Below are 8866 nucleotides of genomic sequence, written 5' to 3'. Positions count from 1 at the left end.
GAACCAGCATCTCTCCGTCCTTATCCTTTATGCACTTAATCTGATCCAAATCTCTCGTTCTTCTTTCACGGCTCTTTGTGATTCTATATATACCTTGTTTTCCTTCTTTCGTACCCAAAGATTGGTAGAGACCCTCATATGCTCTTGTTCTTGCTTCACTTATAGCCACTTTTGTCTCTTTCTTAGCCGCTTTTTATTTTTTTTTTCCAATTATCCGCATTGTGGCATAAAGACCACTCTTTAAAGCACTTTCTTTTTATCTTTATCTCTTCTTGTATACTCGCATTCCACCACTAAGACTCTTTGTATCTTGGTCAGATTCCTTTAGATTCACCAAAACTTTCTTTTGTTGTTCTTCTAATAACTTCTGCCATCTCCCTCTACATATCTTCCGCTCTTCTATTCCCATCCCACTTTGCCTTTTCTCCTACCCATCTTAGAAAGCTTCTTTGTTCCTCACTTTTCATCCACCACCACCTCGTCCTTGGGTTCTACATATGATGTCTTTTCCTCAACTTTTGCTCAACGTAAAAATCCATGACGAGCATCCTATGTTGTGTTGTCAAACTCTCTCCCGGGATAATTTTTAATAAGAATTCCAGGATTCATGCAATGTTATTCTAAAGCTTCGGTCCAAAAGAATTAGACATGGCCAAATGGCCAGCCAAGCTTTAGCATAACAAATGCAGACATGTCCTTTCTACAATGGAAAGTGAAAACCTCGGTCCAAAAGATTAGACATGGCTTAACAGCCCATCAGGCTTCAACATATCTCATGAAGCTCTAGAATTCATTCTTAAAAATTTTGAAGAACATATTTTTTTGTATTTATTATTTTTTTTTTTGAAAATAAAAATAAAAAGCTTAAACATAAAATAAAATTACCCAATCTAAGCAACAAGATGAACCGTCAGTTGTTCAAACTCAAATAATCCCCGGCAACAGTGCCAAAAACTTGGTGCACGAAATTGTGATCACACTTTTTACAACTCCGTACAACTAACCAGCAAGTGCAATGGGTCGTCCAAGTAATACCTTACGTAAGTAAGGGTCGATCCCATGGAGATTGTCGGCTTGAAGAAAGCTATGGTCATCCTGTAAATCTTAGTCAGGCAGATTCAAATGGTTATGAGGTTTTGATAATTAAAAGATAAATAAAACATAAAATAAAATAAAGATACTTATGTAATTCATTGGTGGGAATTTCAGATAAGCGTTTGGAGATGCTTTGTTGCTTCTAAACCTCTGCTTTCCTATTGTCTTCTTCTAATCATGCGTGCTCCCTTTCATGGCAAGCTGTATGATCCTCTCGGATGAAAAATACGGTTTCTGCACGGCTAATCAATTGTCAAATTTCTCGTCTCGGATGAAAAATACTAGGTACAGCTACCGCACGGCTAATTATCTGTTGGTTCTCACTAGCGTCGAAATAGGATCTCTCTATCCTTTTGCACACTGTCACTGCACCCAACATTCGCGAGTTTAAAGCTCGTCACAGTCATCCCTTCCCAGATCCTACTCGGAATACCATAGACAAGGTTTAGACTTTCTGGATCTCAAGAATGTGGCCAATTGGTTCTAGCCTATACCACGAAGATTCTAATCTCACAGACTCGGTTTGTGGATTAGAGATCCAAGAGAATATACTCTGGCTGTCGTCTAATGACTACGTTGAATATCATGCAGACCGCTTGTGGTTGTCAGGCACGCGGATCTTGGCTAAGCGAGTAACGAAAATAGTGGGTGATTATCACGGGTCACCCCTTCATTCTGACTTAATTGAATTAAGTACGAGAGTATATCTTGGAGAGGAAGTAAGCGTGAATTGAAAGAGAAACAATAGTACTTGTATTAATTCATGAAGAACAGCAGAGCTCCGCACCTTAATCTATGAGGTGTAGAAACTCCACCGTAGAAAATACATAAGAGAAAAAGGTCTAGGCATGGCCGAATGGCCAGCCTCCAAGTCCAAAGATGATAATATCCTCTTTAACACAATAGTAAAAAGTGCTATTTATACTAAACTAGTTACTAGGGATTACAGAAAATAAGTAGCTAAGTGCAGATAGTGTAGAAATCCACTTCCGAGGCCCACTTGGTGTGTGCTTGGGCTGAGCATTGAGCTTTACATGTGCATAGGCCATTTCTAGAGTTAAACGCCAGCTTGGATGCCAGTTTGGGCGTTTAACTCCAGTTCTGGTGCCAGTTCTGGCGTTGTACGCCAGAAAAGGGTCTCTCGTGGGCGTTTGAACGCCAGTTTGGGCCATCAAATCTCGAGCAAAGTATAGACTATTACACATTTCTGGAAAGCCCAAGATGTCTACTTTCCAAAGCAATTGAGAGCTCGCCAATTGGACTTTTGTAGCTCCAGAAAAACTACTTCGAGTGCTGGAGGGTCAGAATCTAACAACATCTGCAGTCCTTTCTTAGCCTCTGAATCAGACTTTTGCTCAGGTCCCTCAATTTCAGCCAGAAAATACCTGAAATTACAGAAAAACATACAAACTCATAGTAAAGTCCATAAATATGATTTTTGCACAAAAACTAATAAAAAAATAATAAAAGTGACTAAAACATGCTAAAAACTACCTAAAAATAATGCCAAAAAGGGTATAAATTATCCGCTCATCATAACACCAAACTTGAATTGTTGCTTGTCCCCAAGCAACTAAAAACAAAATAGGATAAAAAGAAGAGAGAATACAATAAATTTCAAAATATCAATGAAGCTTAGTTCCAATTAGATGAGCGGGATTAGTAGCTTTTTGCTTCTGAACAGTTTTGGCATCTCACTTTATCCTTTGAAGTTCAAAATGATTGGCATCCATAGGAACTCAGAATTCATATAGTGTTATTGATTCTCCTAGTTCAGTATGTTGATTTTTGAACACAGCTACTTTATGAGTCTTGGCCGTGACCCTAAGCATCTTGTTTTCCAGTATTACCACCGGATACATAAATACCACAGACACATAACTGGGTGAACCTTTTCAGATTGTGACTCAGCTTTGCTAGAGTCCCCAGTTAGAGGTGCCCAGAGCTCTTAAGCACACTCTTTTTGCTTTGGACCACGACTTTAACCACTCAGTCTCAAGCTTTTCAGTTGGACCTTCATGACACAAGCACATGGTTAGGGACAGCTTGATTTAGCCGCTTAGGCCAGGATTTTATTCTTTTGGACCCTCATATCCATTAATGCTCAAAGCCTTGGATCCTTTTACCCTTGCCTTTTAGTTTAAAGGGTTATTCGCTTTTTGCTCTTGCCTTTTGGTTTAAGAGCTATTGGCTTTTTCTTTATTTAATTTTTTTCTTTATTTTCGCCAAATTTTTTTTTTTCGCAAGCTTTGTGTTTTTCACTGCTTTTTCTTGCTTCAAGAATCAATTTTATGATTTTTCAGATTATCAATAACATTTCTCCTTTTTCATTATTCTTTCAAGAGCCAACAATTTTAACATTCATAAACTTCACTATAAAAAATATGCAATGTTCAAGTATTCATTCAGAAAACAAAAAGTATTGCCACCACATCAAAATAATTAAACTATTTTCAAGATAGAATTCGAAATTCATGTACTTCTTTTTCTTTTTCAGAAAACATTTTTTATTTAAGAAAGGTGAAGGATTCATGGAACATTCATAGCTTTAAGACATAGACACTAAACACTAATGATCATGTAATAAAAACAAAAACATAGTCAAAACATAAAGCATAAAAACGAAAAGCAGAAAAATAAGAACAAGGAAATTAAAGAACGGGTCTACCTTAGTGACGGCGGCTAGTTCTTCCTCTTGAAGATCCTATGGAGTGCTTGAGCTCCTCTATGTCTCTTCCTTGCCTTTGTTGCTCCTCTCTCATGGCCTTTTGGTCCTCTCTGATTTCATGGAGGATGATGGAGTGCTCTTGGTGCTCCACTCTCAGTTGCTCCATGTTGGAACTCAATTCTCCTAAAGAGGTGTTGAGTTGCTCCCAATAGTTATGTGGAGGAAAATGCATCCCTTGAGGCATCTCAGAGATTTCTTGATGAGGGACTTCCTCATGCTCTTGTTGAGATCCATGAGTGAGCTCTCTTATTTGCTCCATCCTCTTTTTAGTGATGGGATTGTCCTCTTCAATGAGGATGTCTTCCTCTATGACAATTCCGTCTAAATTGCATAGGTGACAGATGAGATGAGGGAAGGCTAACCTTGCCAAAGTGGAGGGCTTGTCAGCCACCTTGTATAGTTCTAGAGATATGATCTCATGAACTTCTACTTCCTCTCCAATCATGATACTATGAATCATAATAGCCCGGTCCACAGTAACTTCAGACCGGTTGCTAGTAGGAATGATAGAGCGTTGGATGAACTCTAACCATCCTCTAGCCACGGGCTTGAGGTCGAGCCTTCTCAATTGAACTGGCTTGCCTTTGGAGTCTCTCTTCCATTGCACTCCTTCCACACAGATGTCCATGAGGACTTGGTCCAACCTTTGATCAAAGTTGACTCTTCCAGTGAAAGGATGAGGATCTCCTCTCATTATTGGCAAGTTGAATGCCAACCTTATAGTTTTTGGACTGAAATCCAAGTATTTTCCCCGAACCATTGTGAGCCAATTCTTTGGGTTCGGGATCACACTTTGATCATGGTTCTTAGTGATCCATGCATTAGCATAGAACTCTTGAACCATTAAGATTCTAACTTTTTGGATGGGGTTGGTGAGAGCTTCCCAACCTCTTCTTCGAACCTCACGTCGGATCTCCGGATATTCACTCTTTTTTAGTATGAAGGAGACCTCGGGGATCACCTTTTTCTTGGCCACAACTTCATAGAAATGGTCTTGATGGACTTTGAGATGAATCTCTCTATTTCCCATGACTCGAAGGTGGAAGCAATTGCCTTTCCTTTCTTCTTTCTAGAGGTTTCTCCTGCCTTAGTTGCTATTGATGGTTATGGAAAAATAAAAAGCAGAGCTTTTTCCCACACCAAACTTAAAAGGTTTGCTTGTCCTCGAGCAAAAGAAGAAAGAAAAGAGGAGAAGATGAAGAAATGGAGGAGATGGGGGGTGTTTTGGATTCGGCCAAGGGGGGTAGGAGTGTTTATGATGTGTGAAATTGAAGGTGGTAAGGAGGGATATTTATAGGGTAAGAGAGATAGAGGGAAGTCGTGTATGAAGGGGTTGGGTTTGGGAGGAAAATGTTTTGAATTTGAATGGTAAGGTAGGTGGGGTTTTATGATGGGTTTTTGGGAAATAGTGGATGGATATGAGTGGTGAAGAAATTATGGGGGAGAGGGTAGGATTTGATAGGTGAATGGTGTTTGGAGAATAGGTGTTGATGTGATTGGTCAAGGGTATTTAGGGAAGAGTGTTATGGAAAGGTGTGAAGAGGAGAGAAAGAGAGTTGGGGTAGGTGGGGATCCTGTAGGGTCCACAGATCCTGAGGTCTCAAGGAATTCTGGTCCTTGCACCTTTCTGGCGTTTAAACGCCCTTTGTGTGCCATTTCTGGCGTTTAACGCCATCTCTGCTACCTTTTTCTGGCGTTAAACGCCAGGCTGATGCCCTTTTCTGGCATTTAACGCCAACCAGACACCCTTTTCTGGTGTTAAACGCCAGTCTGTCTGCCAATTCTGGCGTTTAACGTCCAGAATACTGCCAGACTGGGCGTTAAACGCCCATTCTGCTATCCTTACTGGTGTTTAAACGCCAGTAAGCCTGTCCTCCAGGGTGTGCTATTTTAGACCAATAACGCATATTAAAAAATAGCTTTTTTTCACTACCTTTTGTTGCTCTGAAATGAAGTTCCAGTCGCTTTCCGTGCTATCACCTAAGTCTTCTTGAAGTTGTGTTAAGAACCATTTTCAAGTGTCTTTACACTCATTTGGCACAACTGCGTATGCAATAACAAAGAAATGGTCATTTTCATCTTAACCCACTGCAGATAATAGCTAATCGCTGTAATATCTCTTAAGAAAACAACCATCTAAGCTAATCAAAGGCCTACGTCCTTCTAAAAAGTCCTTCTTGCAAGCATTCAAGCTTATATATAGTCTATCAAACAAAAAAAGAGACTTTGGCTAAGGTATTACATCTATTCATGCAATTGAATCAGGGTTGCTCCTATGCAGTTCCATCAAGTAATCCCTAATCTTATCATACTGTGCTCTTTCGTCGCCAATTACCTCCTCGTTAGCTGCCTTAAGTGCCCTGCTTATCATTTTGCCACTCAGTTGGATGTTGTTGTCCTCAATTATATATTTCATAGCCTGTTTTGGTTTCATGTATGGTTGAGTAAGAAGTCTTTTAACTAACTTTGATGTTATTCATTGCCTATCAACAAGGTTGCTGCTAAAATTCCTCCCAAAATTATATTCATTAAACAAAATTTTTACTTAAAAACATCCTTATGCACTATTCCATGATTTTAATATTAACCATAAACAATTTTCATCAGCACATGCTGCCCTGACCCTCTGCTTTTCATTCTTTAGATACATAATATTTTTACCCTCATATATAAAATAATCATTCAGTGCACTCTTGAATGCTTCTATTGTAGTGAAGGTTTGTCCAACTTTAAATTTAACCTCCCCATACTCAATTTCTTCATTAAAGGCATCATATGCAGTCCTCCCTTCGTCTTCAGATGACACTGGGCTGTTGAATGCTTCAATATCATAATCATATGGCTTGTCATAATCCAAATCCAATTCCTCAATAGTTGACCCAAGACTCTTGGATGTTTTACCCAAACCAGTTCCAATACTACTTAAACTACCACTTATAGCACTACAAAAAAAGGCATATGGTCACGGTAAAAAACTGTGACCATAGCTAATGAAAAGAGTGACCATAGATCTATGGTCACGGTTTTGGACCTTTGGTCACGGTTTTTTACCGTGGCCTATTCTGCCATGGCCATAGGTCTATGGTCACGGTTTTTTTACCTATATCACGGTTTCTATGGTCACGGTTACAATTTTCAAATTCTGACACTTTAGGCCACGGTTTTTAACCGTGACCATAGGACAATCTATGGTCATGCATAAAAACTGTGACCATAGCCATATCTATGGTCATGGTTTTGGCCGTGACCATAGCCTTATCTATGGTCACGGTTTTGGCCGTGACCATAGAGCCTATGGTCACCCCTCCTTAAAACCGTGACCATAGCCTCTATGGTCACCCCTCCTTAAAACCGTGACCATAGGCTTATCTATGGTCATGGTTTTGGCCGTGACCATATAGCCTCTACGGTCACCCCTTCTCAAAACCGTGACCATAGCTTCTATGGTCACTCCTCCTCAAAACCATGACCATAGCCTTATCTATGGTCACGGTTTTGGCCATGACCATAGAGCCTATGGTCACCCCTCCTTAAAACCGTGACCATAGCCATATCTATGGTCTTTTTGGCCATGGTCATAGCCTCTATGGTCACCCCTCCTCAAAACCGTGACCATAGCCTTATCTATGGTAACGGTTTTGGCCGTAACCATAGAGCCTATGGTCACCCCTCCTCAAAACCGTGACCATAGCCATATCTATGGTCACGATTTTGGTCGTGACCATATCCTCTATGGTCACCCCTCCTTAAAACCGTGACCCTAGCCTTATCTATGGTCACAGTTTTTACCGTGACCATAGCTTATCTATGGTCACCCTATTTTAAAAATCGTGACCATAGCCTACTCTATTTTATGAGATTTATTTTTTTAAAGCATAATTGCATCCCAAATTTATGATAATCACAAAATAAATCTAAAAATGAAAAATTCAAAAAAATTAGATCATAAATTTTATATTATAAGCTGGATATGTTTTTATTCATTATATGTAATACCAGGTAAAGTCTGTTTACAAAAAATACATAACACATCAAAATATTACATTTAGATAACTAAATTATGTATATATATTGCTATGGAAAATATTTTCTTTATATCATCCCCACTGTGTTCAGCACATCTCTCAATTAGCCTCAAAACAAAATTTAGCATCCCCACTGTGTTCAGCATATCCAATGCTTTCTGATGAGCACTCTGCAGTAATTATTTAGTGTTAACATTGCTAGAAATAAAATCTAAAGTAAAATTTTAAATTTAGCTTTTCACCAAAGAAGAGACAGAAGCTACACTTGTTCAAAAGCAACTTATTAGTCACAAATGAAATCTGCAAGAAAATGAACCATTTCTTCAAGAAGTGCTATGTAAACAACAATTTTGACAACTATATATAACTATACAAAAAGTAAATGAAAAGTCTGTTTCAAACTTGTTATGCCGTTTCATTAAACATCTTTCAAAATACCTTCAAGCGTTCCCTTTGCCCATGTATTGATGAAAGGATGGTTTTCCCAAGTGCAGTAGAATTCTCCAGCTCAAGCCTTGAGTTTCGAACCGATTGCATAGCTTGTGCCTCCTCGTCAAAGATCCTCAAAACATGGTTGGAATCCCCATTTTGCCACATCAAATTAACAAAAATCAAATCAATCATACATGCATCAAAATCAAGCAAGAACATAAAAACAGTAATAGAGAGAATCACCAAAACCAGAGCATGATGAAGGTTTTGTTGGGAAGGAGCAGCAAAACGGTATGTTAGCAGAGAAAGAAACCAAATTCCAATAGATCCAGCTGGACTCAAATTGTCTTTTGGTACTATGCTGTAACAAGACTTGTTATCAATTATGATGATCATAGTCCTAAGGTAAAAACATTTTTTATGTAACTTCTTAAAATTTTTTACTCCAGCAAAAGAAGATGGAGAAAGCAAAGACACAACAACGGTAGTTTCAACCTCTGAAGAAGGCCAAGACCAAAAGAATTGAAAGCTGAGTTGTAAGAGCTATAATTAAGTTCATTATTAATGTTCAGCTCATGAAGAGATA

The sequence above is a fragment of the Arachis ipaensis genome, chromosome B10 (genome assembly GCF_059453495.1).
Source record: "Arachis ipaensis isolate K30076 ecotype BB chromosome B10, ASM5945349v1, whole genome shotgun sequence".
NCBI classification, from domain to species: domain Eukaryota; kingdom Viridiplantae; phylum Streptophyta; class Magnoliopsida; order Fabales; family Fabaceae; genus Arachis; species Arachis ipaensis.
Note: the sequence above shows the minus strand (reverse complement) of the source record.